The sequence below is a fragment of the Balaenoptera borealis genome (genome assembly GCF_965194805.1).
Source record: "Balaenoptera borealis genome assembly, chromosome: 8".
In the NCBI taxonomy this organism is placed as follows: domain Eukaryota; kingdom Metazoa; phylum Chordata; class Mammalia; order Artiodactyla; family Balaenopteridae; genus Balaenoptera; species Balaenoptera borealis.
This window is the reverse complement of record NC_138865.1, coordinates 95883552-95901252: the sequence shown is the minus strand read 5'-3', so window position 1 is coordinate 95901252 and position 17701 is coordinate 95883552. Positions and strand designations below refer to the sequence as shown.

General features: G+C 40.6%; 1 long non-coding RNA gene across 3 annotated transcripts in view; it reads right to left on the bottom strand.

Moving 5' to 3' along the window:
* The window catches only part of LOC309634296, a 514820-nt gene that overhangs the window by 372236 nt on the left and 124883 nt on the right, over positions 1-17701 (bottom strand). For all 3 annotated transcript variants that reach the window (XR_014247943.1, XR_014247944.1, XR_014247945.1), the window contains exon 3: positions 16860-17156. This is a non-coding gene — a long non-coding RNA (uncharacterized lncRNA). The remainder of the gene's footprint in view (positions 1-16859; positions 17157-17701) is intronic.

Here is a 17701-nt window from a genome sequence, read left to right as displayed (position 1 = left end):
CCAGCTTGTCTAAGAAAATCCCCTAACTAAGGCCCTACAGCAGGGATTTAGCAGTTAAGATGGTGGAGTGTGGAAACTGCCTGATTTCAAGCCCCAGCTCCATCACTTGTGTGACCCCAGGCAAGAAACTTTAATTGTTCTCCAGTATAAAATGGGAATAATATAAAGTAGTTATTCAGAGGCTGCTTGTGATGATTCAATAAATTAATAATCATAAGAAACTTATAAGAGTCCCTGGTCCTTACAAATGCCCAGTACATATTTATTAACATCCCAGCACCTTGTCACTTCTCTCTGATACTTTAGTTTGTAATTTTATGTTTCATGTTAATTGTATGGTTCATCCACTATTTCATAAGCTCCAGGAGGGCAGAGAACTGGTCCATATCCCCAGTATAAAAATGCCAGCAGCTTAATCAGTACTTGATGAATGGAGAAATGAATGAATGAGTTAATATCATGTGTAATTCAGTGTGTAGGGTCTGAGAGAGTCCAAACTGTTGTTGAGAAGAAAGCTGAACTCATCAACCATAGACACCCAGCTAGGTAAGAATGTCTGAGAAGCCAAGAAGGGTCTGAGAGGCAGACAGTAGAGTGGTTCCCAAGATTAAAGGCATCATAAGGGTCAGTAGGAGGCTCACTGAGGGTGAGAGTGGATCAGGTGAAAGGATAGGAAGACGTGGGAGTAAAGGAAGCATCTCAGTTTTGGGTGAAGGTGAGATCAAAAAGTAGTTATTTCTACCCCAGTGACCATGGTTACAGGACAGATGAGGGTGATCAGAGTTGAGAGGCCAAGAAAGGGAGAGGACCAGTGTACTAGAAGAGTTCGTGTGAAATTGAATTCCCTGTGCATCAGGAGAGGGAGGTCAGGAAGTAAAATGGCAAGCCAGGTGCTAAGGTCACTGAGAAGAGTAGAAGAAGATCCCAAAGGTCACTTAATGACAGCAATGAAGATGGGAAAGAAATGGTCCAAGTGGTAACCTGAGTTTCTCAGAAAGAAGACTGAAGAGTGTTGACAGAAAAATCATCCAAAGCAGCAAGGAGCAGTGGAAAAAACTGCCAGCACTCCTTCTTGGTTCCACGAGTTAAAAGAAATGGGAGCATTCGGAAATAGGGAGGAGGAGCTGGATAGTCCAGAGGAATATATTAGTGAAGGGGGCAGGCAGAATGTGGAGAGTGTTTGAGTCTTGGATAGATCTGACCAGTGTCAAGGTTGAAGAGATGCAGTGATGGTGTGATGGTCAGACTCCCTGAGTTTTGCCCTCTGATCTAAAAGGGATGGGGAACCACGGCTGATTTTTAACATAATCCAGATACTATTTCGGGAGGAATGTGATGCATCCGCCCCACGGCAGAGAACCACCTTAATCTTGCTTAATCTCTCTTTCTCAATCTCAGCCTCTCTCCCCATTTTCCTCTGGCCCAGAGGTGACACAAATGTCCAGCTACAAATTGATTGAAGCATCCTTCCTGTAGGCCTCCCCAGCAGATACCAGGAGTGAAAGGACAGAAATCAAGTCCATATTTAGGTAGCAGAAAACACCAGAGGCTACTGACAGCATCATACCTCCCTAGGGGAAAATCTCAGGCTAGAATTTGTCTAAGCACATGCAGGAATTTGCCATCTTCCTCATCCTTCCTCACATGCCCTGCTTGACAGCCTCTTCAGATCAGAACCAAGACTGCAGCCTGCATCAGCCAGATCATGGGGAATACTTGGGTGAAATACTAGCGCTCAGCCCTCCCTCATTTTGAGCACTAGGTCAGGTGAATTACTTTAAATACATGCAAGGCCCTTCTGTTTCCATGGTAACTGCTCTAAGAACCGTAACAATGTCAATCATAGAAATGGTGAAATCATAACTTGAACCCATCTTGCTGACAAAGATATCTTGAGAAGTAGCCACTGCTCAGTATCAGACTTCTGCCTCTCATTTGGGGGAGAATGTTTTGTTTACGTCCAATCAGTTATGGGAAAAAGGGGAAACGGTAGTTAGTCATTTTCCTTCTGCTTCACCAGGTCCACCTCTGTCTCTATTTTGCTGATATGCTTGTAACTCATTTTCCCTGCTTGAAATTTACAGATGGAACAATTCGTTTTTCCACCTCCTTTTCCTGCATAGGTGTAAGCACCTGAAGACAAAGTATTGATGTTTTTCCCATGCACTTAAAAATAAAAAAGAACCGCTTGTTCATTTTCATTCCATTGTGCTCGTTGTTTTAACTTCTTAGTGCCTATTTTGATGAAGCAAACTCACAATATCTGGAGATGAAGTTCTAACCTGGGGATCCTGAAATAAGACCCAGTGTCTTTTGCCTGCCCTGAGAAATGGGGCAAACATCTCAGTTGACAGATCCTTACAGGAAGAGAGAAGGTAAGGAGTAATTCTCATTTCCTCCTTTCCTGTTCATGCAAAAATCTGCACTCTGGATTCTAAAGTGATCTCCCACAGAAGTAGTAAAATCACATATTCATAACATCTAGAACCTACATGACAATTCCCACCAAAAGGGTGTTTGGGCATATTAACCTTCAAAATCTGTTGACCATTTTATTTCCTTGGTTTCATTTTTTAATACATATTTTAGGACACTCTTGCCCTGTATAATATTTTTATCTTCCTTTCTACTCTGAAGAATTTCAAAGCCAGAACATTTCTGTGAGTTTATGAGAGGCTTCAGTTTGGATTCCGAATTGTTACAAAACCAATATTTTTTTTACATTTTTCTTCTTAATAACATTATTTGACCCAGAGAGAACTAAAAAAATAAGCTATTTGATGTCTAAAATTGCAGAGATAAACTGACATTGTGTTCTGAATGTGTCTTTTCATGAGAAAAATGGGATTTTTAAAAAATGTAATCAAGTTATACAGAGCCTCTCACCCTCAGGTCATCAATTCAGATTTGTCTGAGGTTGAAAGTTGCACAAAGTTGTGGTGGTCGCTGGGTTCTCAGTGCCCTCTGAGAAATGAGTTGGAGGTCCCAGAGGAGGTCACTGCTTTATAGTCACCACCACATAGTTGGCACCCATGGGCTTTTCAGGGAATAACCATTCCAACAGAAGCCCATAGATTTGGCCTTAGATTCATAAGTTGGTCCTACGCATCCTTATGTTCACAGGTGTATGTCCTCAAACGTTAAGCTCCATAAGAAATAGAAGTCTTTTTTTTTTTTTTTTTTTTAGTAACTCTGAAAAACCTTTACTCAGTGTCCTGCTTATGCAGGTGAGTGGTGACAATCCAAGAAGGATGAAGGTGAATAAGGAGAAAAAAAAGGGAGAGGAGGACAAAGAGAAGCAGGAGAATGAAAATCAACTAAATAAGAAAAAAAAAGTAGGGGAGAAATAAAGATGAAAAGAGGCAGAAAAAGTAAAGAATAAAAGGAGAAACAAAAAAGAAAAGAGAAAGGAAGAGGTAGGAGAAAGAAATGAAGGAGGAGTAGGAGATGTGAAATTCTTTCATGGCAATGAGTAGAAACCTCTCCATTCCAGTAGGGCTTTTGTCTGTTTGTTTTATATTCATTATTTTCACAACAGGGATCATTCTTGTATAGGAATTTCACTTTTATAAAAGCTAAATTTGGCCAAAAATCCAGACTTAATAATCACCCTCCAAAGAAAGGAAGTCACTGGGGAAGATTATTTTGCATTCCAATCCCATAGGGAAAGCATCCCTTCATCTCAGATTAGAAACCCAAGGCATGAGAAGTTGTAAGAACCCAGAGAAGGACCCATCCAACTGTGTACTACAGCCCAAGGAAAGAAGTCTCACATCAATATGGGGAGAGGGAGAAGACTGGATGTTTGATTTCTATTACCAAAGTGGACCTCTGTGGACCACACTCCCATCAAGGAAACAGCGATTTACAGAGCAGTTCTTGATTTGTCTGAAATTCTCCCTCTTGGCTAACTTGTTATGAATGAATTACTTTGGGGAAAAACAGTTCCTGCATTCTCTCCCTCAAGAAGTTAAAGAAGACAAAGAGATATATTTTAGGCTATGGGCAATATAAATTACAAAGAAATGAGAATCAGACAAAAATGTATATACAGAAATATTCAACAATGTTCTGAACGTGACAGGAACGCAATGTATGGCAGAGCATGGGATTTAGCCATTGTAATGTCAATAATTCTTTCAGGAGGGAACCTTTCTTCCTTTGTCCTTATCATTGAAGGGGATTTCCACTTCCCTCCCTATAGGACAGGCCTAAGAAGTGAATCTGGAGTAAATTCTTCCAGTTTCTCTTTTAACAGTTTAACTCGGTGTAGCACTAAGTTGGTTGGTGAGAGTCTGTCATCCAATGGGCCACAGTTCTACCAGAGGGTAGGTCAATGCATTCAGAGGCCACCACTGTCTGAGATGTCTCTTCTCTCCTGTTTCTTCTTGGACTTGCCTGTGTTTGGATGGACTGTGCTCAGATTCCAGAGAGGATAAAGACTCCAGACTCCAGACTCCAGAGAGGATAAAGATTCCTGGGCAGAGACTCTATAGAGCATGGAGGAAGTTAACTATTTCCTAGCTTCTCCACTTGCTTGCAATAAGGGAGGTAAGTTAACCTGCTTTCACTGGATATATGCAACCGCTCTCCATTCTAGTTGGAAAATAGGAGACCCTACACCATTCTCTAACCCAGTTGTTGTTAGAGAGTCTTGCATTTGAGAAGCATGGAGGGAGATTTACTTGACATTTCCCTGATACCACTAATAAAACCGACACTTGAATTGCCTTTTTGTTTCTCTTCCCCCCATCCCCAGTAAATAATAAATGGCACCTCTTTCCTTCAACAATAAAATAATAAAAGTTGCCACTTATTCAGTACTTATTATATATCAGTTTCTGAACTACATGCTTTACACACATGCTTCTAATTTTAACAACTCTGTAAGGTAGGTGTTATTATCCTTTTTTTTTTTTTTTTAACCTATGAGACCAAAAGAGGTTCAGTAACATGCCCAAGGCCACTCTGAACCAGGATTTAAAATTCAAGTTTTTGGCTCTGAAATCCTCCATTTCAATAAATAATAAATGTCTCCCAAATGTCCCTAACTATTTCTCTCAAAAACTTTCTACAGGACTTCTGATCAAACTGAAGACTCAACAGAAGTATTTTGCCATTTCTCCCTTCCAAAACAAAATCGCAATGATACAAAGGTACAAAAAGATATAACACCCAATGACAAGAGAATGGAAAAGAAGTTGACACGAACAAAATTTTGGAAACTAGAAAGCAGATGGAAAGGTAGTAACTTATTTATTAGATCCATGAAAGTTGAATCCTAAACTGATGATGAAGGCATGATGATGAAGGTATCCCAGAAACAAGCCTATGCAAGTTCAAGAACTCTAAGAGGCTCAGGAATTCACGGCTCAATGTACTTTTGAAAGTTGGGGTACCGATGGGACTGAAACAGGAGACTTAGTTGGAAGTCTGGATCAGAATCTGCAGCTGGGGAACCTCTCTCCTCCCATACCAGCAGAAGACTAGACGTATGCTTTATAAAGAGGTTGAACCAGAGATTATGGTCTTGGGGTCATTAAGCAGAACTGAAGTCTGATGTCAAACTGAAAACTGGAGGGGTAAATGGAGGTCTACTTACTGAACACTAAGAACATCAGTCTCCTTACCCAGTTCAGCAGCAGGAATGTTGGAAGCCAAGCATGTCTTCCCCAGGAAGGAGATTTGGAAGATTCATCTCTGGGGAAAGTGATCAACCCAATAAATAAAAAAGAGGTAAAGATACTCATAATTGCTTTTATCCTTGTACAACTCTGTCAGATCATTGTACAATGAAACCCACCATTTAACAATTTCTGTCCCTGCTCCCAGAATGTTCACTTCCCTAAGTTTTTAGTCTCTTGCTCTTTGAGCAAACAGCCCCACATCACCAGATACTTGAGGGAAAGCTTCTGAGGTGAAAGAAACCAAAACAACAAAAAGTAAAAGGATCTCAGAGGAAAGAAAAATCATACAAGAACCAGAAGAAAATACCTCCAAAAAACTGACCTCTTCACAGAAATAAGAAGGAGTATTGTAAGGATAAAGCAAGAGTATGCATCTATTAAAAGAAAAGAATCAATCTACATAAAATGAGATCTTTTGAAATTAAAAATAAGTGAGTAGAAATAAAATCAATAGACAGGTTGGAAGATAAAATTGAGAAAATCTCTCAGAAAGTATAAAATAAAGAAAAAGAGATGGAAACTAGGGGGGAAAGAGAAGGAAATTAGAGCCACACTTTGGAATTTCTAGACGAGAATAGAGAAACCAGAGCAGAGAAGAAAATTCAGGGTCATTCTTCCCTTTTCTTGAAGACTATAGCACAAGATTGCAGTCAAATATCTCCACTGTCCTATTCTGGAGAATCTAAGAAATCCTGACAGCCTTTCTTCATTTCATCCCATCTCCATGCCCTTCAGTTAAAACTGACAGTGTTTCTGTGGATATAATCCTATCTCCATTTCTGGCTTCTGCTGAAGTGGCTGAATTCATGGTTCACATCCATACTAATCTCCTTACCAAATGGTTATTCAACCACACCCTTCAGAACAAACTTTCTCATTTTTTGCAATAAGGAGAGGCTGAGAATTTTCTAAATCTTCAAGCTCTGTTTCCTTTCACTTAACAATTTCTTCTTCAATTCATTTTTCTCCTCTCACATTTTGTCATAGCAGTCAAGAGGACCCAGAATGTATCTTCAACATTTTGCTTAGAAATCTTCTCAAATACCTCATTTCATTTCTCACAAACTCCACCTTCCAAGATATGCTAGAACACAAGTTTTTTGCCACTTTATAACAAGGATCACCTTTTCCCTAGTTTCCAATAATGCATTCCTCATTTCCATCTGAGACTTCACCAGAATGACCTTTAACATCTGTATTTCTACCAACATTCTGTTCATGATTATTTACGCATTCTCCAAGAAAATGGAGACTTTCTCTCCAGCTCTCCTCTTTTCTGAGTCCTCACAAGAATCACCTTTAATGTCCATATTTCCACCAACAGTCCCTTTATAGCAATCTAGACTTTTTCAAACACGCACCTCAAAACTCTTCCAGCCTCTACCCATCACCCGGTTTCAAAGCTGCTTCCACATTTTTAGGTATTTGTTACAGCAGCACCCAACTCTTGATTCCAAAATCTTAGCTTAGGCTAACATAAGTAAATACCACAGACTGTTGGATGGCTTAACCAACAGAAATTTATTTTGTCACAGTTCTTGAGACTAGAAGTCTCCAATCTGACAGAGCTGGCTTCTGGTAAGACCTCTCTTGCTGGCTGCAGATGGCCACCTTCTCACTGTGTCTTCACATGGCAGAGAGAGAGAGAGAGAGAGAGAGAGAGAGCGAGCGAGCTCTTCCTCTCCTTATAAGGTCAATGGTCCTATTGGATTAGGGCTCCACTCTTAGGAGCTCATTTAACCTTAGTTACCTCCCAAAGACTCTATCTCCAAATACACTCACATTGGGGGTTAGGGCTTTAACATGAATTGTGGGGGAGGGGGCACAGTTCAGTCCATAGCAGAGGACAAAAACCTCCAAGAGGGACATCACCAAAAAAAGAAAATGTAAAACTGATAGATTATCTGAGGAATTTGAATATCAAGGGAAGAAATATATTCATTTGGCAAAGAGTTCAGGGATGAATTAGTGATATATGCACAGAAAACTAAACAAAAAATTTTTGGACCATTTTTAATTCCAGGAACATAAAATAAACTATACCTCCTCCTAGCCCCGAAAAGGGAAATATAATCATAAGACACTCCAAGACTCAGGTGTAAATAATGTTTATTTAGTCTTAATCGTGTAAACACTGAGTCTGTTTTTAGATCTCAAGTGCAGATGGTTGAATCAATCACACTCCTCACCAGCACTGGTCTTAGCACAGCCCCCCTCTTATTTATGCATTCCCCTTATTTCCATTTCCCCATATGCAACCATCTTGATATGATTGAAATGTATCATTTCATTTATATGAGTTCTTTTAAAATGTATATTAAATTATATGCATATATTTTCAATTTACACAAGTTTAATTTGCTAAATATCTTAGTCTTTTTCTTATCTCTTTCACTCAGCACTGTGTTTTAAGTCTATGCATATTTCTGTGTGTACATCTAACTCATTGCTTCCAACTCACACGTATTCCTTAAAACACATCCACCACATGTAGTTATCTGGCCCCTTATTGATCAACAGCTAGATTGTCTCCAACTTCCTGCTATCACAAATGATGGGGAATTTCTGTAGGATGTACATCCTGGAGTGTGACAGAGCTGCCTAAGCAGTGGCGTAGGTGGCAGAATCCTCTCCAGAACTGCTGCCCTGGTCCACACTTCCACCACTGGTACTTTGCAGTTCCTGTATTGCCACAGCCCTGCCAACCCTTAGCACCATCCAGCTTTCCAATGATAGCCAATCTGGTAGGAGAGAAGTAATATTTTGACGTTTCCATTTTTCTAATCACCAATGGGTTTGAGCATCTCTTGATCTGCTTGTTAACCACATGGGTTTTTTTTTTTTTCTTTTTTAAATTAACTCTTCATACCTTTCCCCATGTTTTTACTAATTTCTTATCTTTTTTGATTTGCAGAAATTCCTCTACAGTTTAGAACTTGGTCTCTTTTAACTTAGAAAACTAAGCAAACAAGAACACAAGACCATTAATAATTCCATGAAAACCAAAGAAAGAAAATTTAATCATACTCATTACATGACTCAGATGTAAATAATATTTTCACAGTCAGAACAATGTAAACACTGAATCTAACAAAAAACCATTACCATAAAGATGGAAGGACTAAAAGTGAGTGGAGAACTTCCCTGGTGGCGCAGGGGTTAAGAATCTGCCGGCCAATGCAGGGGACACGGGTTCATTCCCTGGTCCAGGAAGATCCCACATGCCGTGGAGCAACTAAGCCCGTGCGCCACAACTACTGAGCCTGTGCTCTAAAGCCTGCGAGCCACAGCTACTGAAGCTTGCATGCCCTAGAGTCGGTGCGCCGCAGCTACTGAGCCCACACACCACAACCACAGAAGCCCACGCACTCTAGGACCTGCATGCCACAACTACTGAGCCTGTGTGCCTAGAGCCCATGCTCCGCAACAAAAGAAGCCACCACAATGAGAAGCCCATGCACCGCAACAAAGAGTAGCCCCTGCTCTCCACAACTAGAGAAAGCCCACGTGGAGCAACAAAGACCCAACGCAGCCAAAAATTTAAAAAAAAAAAAAAAAAAGTGAGTGGAAGGAAGATGTGAAGCTGAGAGCCAAATCTCATCTTTTATGTTAGGAAGACAATAGATAATTCTTATGGGTTGAATTGTGCCCACCCTCCCAAAAAAATATGTTGAAGTCCTAACCCCTCGTACCTCAGAATGTGACCTTATTTGAAAATAGAGTCTTTACAAAAGTAATCAAGTAAAAAAGAGGTCATTAAGTTGTGCTCTAAGCCAATATGTTGAGTGTCCTCATAAAAGGGGGGAATTTGGACACAGAGACAAACATGCACAGAGAGAATGTCATGTGAAGATGAAGGCAGAGATTGGGGTGATGAACCTACAAGCCAAGCAACACCAAAGATGTCCAGCAATCCATCATAAATCAAAAGAGGCATGGGATAGATTCTCCCTCATAGCCCTCAGAAGGAACCAACCCTGTTGACACCTTGATCTCAGACTTCTAGCCTCAAGACTGTAGGACAATAAATTTCTGATATTTAAGCCACAAATTTGTGGCACTTTTTTATGGCAGTCCTAGGAAGCTAATGCAATAGGTAGGAAGGTACGTAGGTAGGTTGGTAGGTAGGTAAGTAAGTAAATAAGTAAGTAAGTAAGCAAGAAATGGCAGTATATCCATGATATCCTAAACATGGAGGCAACCATAAATGTAAGTGGTGGCCTCTGGGAAGTGGGAATAGGGATAGAGTGGGAGGAAGCTGCTGTTGTCCATTATAAACCATGGAAAACCACTTGATTTTTAAACACTATGTCCTTGCAACTTTTATAAACATATATCTTTAAAAAGCTATCTTGTCATGTTTTAAGCTTCTGCAGCATCTTAGGGAAGATAAGTTCTATATTTTTACTACTTTCACAGTGTCGAAGAAGATTTTGTTTTTGTTGTTCTAGTAAGAAAATGCTGGTCTTTAAGTTTTGAAGTACATTTGTATGGCTTCAAGGCCTTGTATATTATTGAACAAGTCTTGGGCTGAGGCCTAAATTCCAGCTGTCATTAACGGGCAAAAGTATTTATATTTCAGGAGTTTGGATGGTGAGCGGCAGAGTATTACAGAAAGAGTACAAGCTTTAGAAGGAGACAGCACTGGGTCCAAGTCCAAATGCCCCTGCCTATTGAGTTCTATGGCCTGACTTGAGTCCATTTAAATCTCCATACCTCAATTTCTTCATCTGTACAACTGGAAAATAAGACAGTACTTCATGGGAATTCTGATGGTTTTCATGAGAAACACTTAGCATAATGCCAAGTTCATGATAAGTACTTGATAAATGGTAGTCATATGGTTTCGATATCCATATTAAGAAGCCTTTCCATCCTTTGCAACTCTGTCTTCAGTCACTAGTTTGAAATTCTCCCTTCTACCCCCATCCTACAGTCTTGAATCACATCATTAGTCAATTTTGCTCCCTGGTTATACGATAATGTAGAACAAAACCTCTGGTTTAAGTCCTAGATCTGCAACCTACTTGACTTCTGGCAAGTCACTTAAAATTTTCTGAGCCTTGGGACTTCCCTGGCGGTGCAGTGGTTAAGAATCCGCCTGCCAATGCAGGGGACACAGATTCGAGCCCTGGTCTGGGTAAACCCCACATGCCATGGAGCAGCTAAGCCTGTGCACCACAACTACTGAGCCCATGCGCTTAGAGCCCGTGCTCTGCAACGAGAAGCCACTGCAATGAGAAGCCCGGGCACCACAAGGAAGTGTAGCCCCCGCTCACCGCAACTAGAGAAAGCCTGTGTGCAGCAACAAAGACCCAACGCAGCCAAAATAAAATAAAATAGATAATTAAAAAGAAAAAAAACCTCTGAGTCTCAGATTCCTCATCTGTAAAGTAGGTTAAATAATATCAATTGTAATGATTAGATGATCTAATGCACATGTAAGTGCCTATGGCAGGCACAGCATAGATGCTCAGTTTATGATGGCACAGGGTAAGCTGGTAAGCAGCCCCGTTTCCCAACATATAAAATTAAGTAGCATTATATACACACAACACCCCATATTCTTTAGCTATCTTGTAGAAACATTTCTTGAATATTTAAGAGCCAGCTCCCCTCTTCAAGAAGATACTTGAGAGGGACTTCCCTGGTGGTGCAGTGGTTAAGAATCACCTGCCAATGCAGGGGACACGGGTTCAAGCCCTGGTCCGGGAAGATCCCACATGCCGTGGAGCAACAAATCCTGTGTGCCACAATTACTGAGCTGCACTCTAGAGCCCGCGAGCCACAGCTACTGAAGCCCACGCGCCTAGAGCCCGTGCTCTGCAACAAGAGAAGCCACTGCAATGAGAAGACCAAGCGCCGCAACGATGAGTAGCGCCCCCTCGCCGCAACTAGAGAAAGCCTGCGCACAGCAACAAAGACCCAATGCAGCCAAAAATAAATAAATAAAAATAAATAAATTTTTTAAAAAAAGAATACTTGAGAGATATAAGTTGTAGACATAAGGAACATTCATGAATAGCCAACAGTTTTGCTTCATAAAATGCCAAAGAATTAGATTCACACAATGCTCCAAGCAGAGCAAAGTGTCCAGGTTACTTTAATTGAATTAATTTCCAATGAAATCCAGAACCCTGCATTATTTGACAATTCTATACAAATACAAGGTAATGTGAGCAAGCTGTAATATTTAAGAAATCCGTAGTAAATCTTAAAACAAGCACCTTTTTTGTCAGTTACAAGTATTGCCCACATTTCAAAAACAATGCAACTTACAAAACTTCAAATTTACAAAACGTCTAAAACTTACACCACAAAAAATTTTCTCAGACTTCCCAGTGAATTCCATCAAATAATGATCTGATTACAGAAAACTGCCTTGCACACAAAGCTCCAGGAACACAGCTCTTGCCCAAATGAGGGACACTCACAGTTAGAACAGGATTTCCCTTGCTTTGATGGCCATTATCCAAGTGAGTAGGGGCTGAGTTTAAATCACCTTGTCCCTGCCAGAATAGTCTCGTTCCCTCTCGTCCTCATCACTGCTGTGGTGTCCTGTCAGGGAGGAGATGTAGGGCTCTCTAAATAGTTGAGTTCAGCAATCTTCTAAAATGCTGATGCAGCTCCCTCGGCTAAGTGAACACAATATTTCTGTGACAACCTTCCATAATCCAAGGTAGAGCTCTCTTAGGTCAGCAGAGGTGATTATGGTTTCCTGTCAACCAGGAGAGATCACTCCAGGTTGTCCTTCATAGGTGGGAAGAATGTCTTCCCTTTTTATTTATTTATTTTTTAAAAATAAAATTTACACCCAGCACAAAGCACTGAAAGGCATCATTGAAATCTATCTTCTCTTGTGATTCTTCCAGGCCTAGGTCAAAACCCCACACCTGGGCTTGACGGCTAATCATACAATGTGGTAAGCCATTCAAGCACACGTGAATTTGTTTTGATGTTGTTGTTCAGACTGAATTCATCCTCATATTGGCCCATCGTAATAATAACAAAGAGATAGACATTTCTTTTTGGTTTATAAGGCACTTTGACATACATAATGTATCATTTATTCTTTCCAGAAATTAAGTAAGATTGCCGTCTTCATCGTACAGATAGGGAAATAAGTTTTTAAACGTAGTCCTTTTTGGCTATGATCCTCCCTAAATACTGCATCCAGAGGAATCAATGCTTTTTTACATAAGCAGAGCAAAGCAAGAACATGTGCCTTCTGTTGGGGCACATCCAGGTCCCAGTCTCTCCTGTGTCAGCCACTGAAGTGCAGTGGATGCTCTGCTCTTGCCCACAACACGTAAGCACACGTCTATTTAGGAGAAAGAAAGGCAACAACCCACAACAGAGAGCTGCCATAACTCTGAAAGCTAAGGAGATACATAGGCCTCCTGTGTGAAAATGAGGTTGCACTTTATGAGAAGAGATGACATTTGTTGAGCATTTACCACGTACCAGGCACTATACTTACTGCTTTCCATGTATTATCTCATTTAACTCTCAAAACAAACCAACGTGGTAGTTTCTATTATTATTCCAGTTTTTCAGGTGAAGAATATATTAGGGTTCTCCAGAGAAACAGAACCAATAGGACATGAGACTTAATTATGAAAGACTGGCTCACACAATCATGGAAGCTGAGCAGTCCCATAGTCTGCCATCTGCAAACTGGAGGCCCAGGAAAGCTGGTGTTGTAGTTTCAGTACAAACCCAAAAGCCTGAGAACCAGGGGGGCCAATGGTATCATAACCGAAGGCCCAAGAACCAGAAGCACCAATGTCTGAGGACAGGAGAAGACAGATGTGCCAACTCAACCAACAGAGCCAGTTTGCCTTTCCTCCACTTTTTTGTCCTATTCAGGCCCACAATGGATTGGATGATGCCTACTGGCATTGGTGAGGGTTATCTTCTTCACTCAGTCTACATATTCAAAAGCTAATCTCTTCCAGAGACCCCCTCACAGACACACCCAGGAATGTTTTACCAGCTACGTGGGCATCTCTTAGCCCAGTCAAGTTGACACACAAAATTAACCATCACAAGGGAACACAGAGATTAAATTGCTTACCCAGGCAGCTGATGCCACAGCCTGGGCTCCAAATCTCTCTGCTTTACTGTTCCCATCACTGCCCAATCTGCCTTGTTTCCTTTCCTTTCAGATAGCTCTTAAGAGTTCCCTAATATCCCAGTCTAGAGTCAATGTAGCCTTAGACTTGGAAAACAGGAGTTATCAGAGGAAATTGGGAGCATCCACCCATCACATTTGATAGTCACAAAATTAACAGCCCGTTTCAATGCTATTTCTTGGTATTTCATTTTTATCAACCTGGCCTTTGGTAGCACGAAATATTTTTAAGATACATATGGATTCTGAGAAAATTTTGTTCTCCACTCACAGGTCTCGAAATTCACCTTCCATTTACTTTGTGATTTAACGTCTTGAAGCTAGATGTACCTACAATGTGCTAGAGATTTAAAACTAAACAAAAGAGAGGTAACAGGCAGGAAGCAACCAAGTTCAATATAACACATCCAACATTAATGGTATGAAGCAAATGCTCTGATGACCAAGAGTAAGGAAAAAGTAATGTATTCATTTTAAATGGTAGGGCTATGACTTCATCAAGGTGGTGCTATTTGAGCTGGGTTTTAAAGGTTGTGTAGGAGTCTACCATGGACCCAAGGCAAGGAGAAGGGCATCCCAGGAATGGTCAAGGAATGACTGGAGCATAGGAGCTGCTAGTTATGGTGTTGTGAAATAAGATATCAAATGGTGGTGGGGAGACGACTGCAAAGAACCCTAATTCAGGAAGATAATGAGATTTGTGTAACTCCTCATACTCTACATAGCTCTTTCATCTTCATTTTCACTTGATACTTAAATTAACTCTGTAGAGTTGTTATTATTTTCCCCTCTGCAGAAAATGAGAGGTTAGGCCTAAGTCCTCACAGTTGGATCTAGAAACGTTATAGTCTTTGGCTTCTAAAATCCCATACTCTTTCTAGTACTGCAAAAAATCAGACTGCCCTACAAATAACAAATGTTGGTGAGGATGTGCAGAAAAAGGAAACCCCGTGCACTGTGGTGGGAATGTAAATTGGTGCAGCTGCTATGCAAAACAATATGGAGTTTCCTCAAAAAACTAATAATAGAACTACCATATGACCCAGCAATTCCACTCCTGGGTCTATATCAAAGAAAATGAAAACACTCATTCACAAAGATAACATGCACCCCGATGTTCATAGCAGTATTATTTACAGTAGCCAAGATATAGAAGAAAACTAAGTGTTCACCAACAAATGAATGGATAAAGATGATGTGATACACACACACACACTGGAATATTACTCAGCCATAAAAAAGAATGAAATTCTACCACTTGCAACAACATGGAGGGACCTAGAGGGTATTATGCTTAGTGAAGTAAGTCAGAGAAAGACAAATACTCTATGTTATCACTTATATGTGGAATCTAAAAAATAAAACAGAATGGAAACAGATTCACAGATACAGAGAACTAGTGGTTACCACTGGGGAGAAGGAAGTGGGGAGGGGCAAGATAGGGGTAGGGGATGAAGAGATACAAACTACTATGTATAAAATAAATAAGCAACAAGGATATATTGTACGGCACAAGGAATTACAGCCATTATTTTATAATGGAGTATACTTTAAATGGAGTATACTCTATAAAATGACTGAATCACTATGTTGTACACCTGAAACTAATATAATATCGTAAATCAACTATACTTCAATTTTTTAACAAATCGGACCACCATGGGAAGAACCCAGAGGAAGTTCTCTCTGAAATGTTCAAATTGAACTGTATGCCCTTAGGGTTTGGTGATCTGCAGAACAGCCACCCACCATAAGCCACTCCTGTTAGCCTCATCCTGAAAGTTCTCTCCATATCCACGGTGCCTCTCTCAAGACTGGTAGCAGCTGGGAATGAGGTGATGGAATTTGATGTAGATGAGGAAAAAAACCTGAAGTCAATTTCAGGATTTCCTTCCCTTGCTCCTTCATCCCCTTCATTTTTCTCATCCAAAGTTTGTTCCAGGAAGGTTTTTTTATGTGTATATTTACTTATTTACTTATATATTGCCTTATTCCACAAAGAATTTGAGGTCATTCATATAACATACATAGAATGGTAAAATATTCATTTTTAAAATCATAAAGAAAGAGGGAAAGGGAGAGAGGGAGAGAGAGAGAAAGAAAGAAAGGGAAAAGAAAGAAATTGCATTAGAATATGAGAGACAAGTCATGAGGTAAAAAAAATATGGTTAAGCTGGTGATGGTATCTCTACCAAAGCTCTGTTTGAGCTGTAATTTTTGTTCTAAGCTTCCTGGCAGACAAAGCAAGCTCGGAAACATAATGTGTGACACAGGTCTTTTCATCCATGAGGAGGAAATACACAAACTCTTCAGTAGAAGCAAGTATTTTTTAGTAATTAACTCTAAAATAAATTTTTCTTAAGAAGTATCCTACAGGTGACTCTGAGAAATGAAGTGAATAATATCATCCTAAGTGTCCATTGACAGATGAATGGATAAAGATGTGGCATGTATATACAAGGGAATATTACTCAGCCATAAAAAGAGAAAAAATTGAGCTATTTGTAGTGAGGTGGATGGACCTAGAGTCTGTCATACAGAGTGAAGTAAATCAGAAAGAGAAAAACAAATACCATATGCTAACACATATATATGGAATCTAAAAAAAATTTTTTTAAATGGTTCTGAAGAACCTAGGGGCAGGACAGGAATAAAGATGCAGATGTAGAGAATGGACTTGAGGACACGGGGAGTGGGAAGGGTAAGCTGGGACAAAGTGAGAGCGGCATGGACATATATATACTATCAAATGTAAAATAGCTAGCTAGTGGGAAGCAGCTGCATGGCACAGGGAGATCAGCTCAGTGCTTTGTGTCCACCTAGAGGGGTGGGATAGGGAGGGTGGGAGGGAGATGCAAGAGGGAGGAGAAATGGGGATATATGTATATGTATAGCTGATTCACTTTGTTATAAAGCAGAAACTAACACACCATTGTAAAGTAATTATACTCTAATAAAGATGTTAAAAAAAAAAAGTATCCTACAGGTGACTCTGAAAAATGCAACGAATAATATCAACAATAAGATTTGTGTAGTACCTTAAATGCAACGGAGGGTTTCATCCAGCCGCCCAAGATGTCACCAAGCTATAAGTGAGCTTCTGTCTTAGTCTCCATCAGTCGCTCCCATTTCTTCCTGCTGCTCAGAGAGCACGCAGCCGTGGTGCACGCGCGTGCGCTCTCTCTCTCTCTCTCTGGGAGTTCCTCCACGCCCTAGAGGGCATTTCACATCGGATGCCTGCTTTTCTCCCACTTGTCGGTAACATATTTTTCAAATTAGCACTTGGTAGCTTTGAGGGAAACCCAGACATTGTTGGGAAGAGAGTGAGAGGCCAGCTGAAAAAAAAAAAAAAGGAGAGGTCTGCTTTTTTCTCAGCTTGTTATAAATTTGCAATACAAGTAAAGAAAAATAAACAGATTCTGCCACTGATATAGAAGTTCCCTGGCTTGATGTGGCACCAAAGACTGGTCTTCCCCCAGATTCTCTGCTATTTACAAGCAGGGAGCTGTTTCTCATTGGGAAAAGCTGAGGCATAGCCTCCATTCCCACCTCCTCCCTGTCTTCATTCCCACGTTTCCCTGTGGAGATGGAGAGAGGTGGATGGACATCAGGTGAATAGCAGCCTGGGAGACTCCATCCTGCCCAGGAAGCCACATGGGTTCCTGGTTTTGCGAGAAATATCTGCTACTGAAGCCGCATTTTTAACTCAGTGAGACGCCTCCCTGCTCCTGTCAGAGGGAGGAAAACTCAAGAAGCTCAGCTGATCTTCATTAGCAAATGGGATGAGCTGGGCTCCGGCTAAGGCCTTCCACCTGGCCTCTCTCCTGCTCCTTAGGAGGACTGTTCCCACTGTGACTCAGGTCTAAAGAGGGGAAAGGGG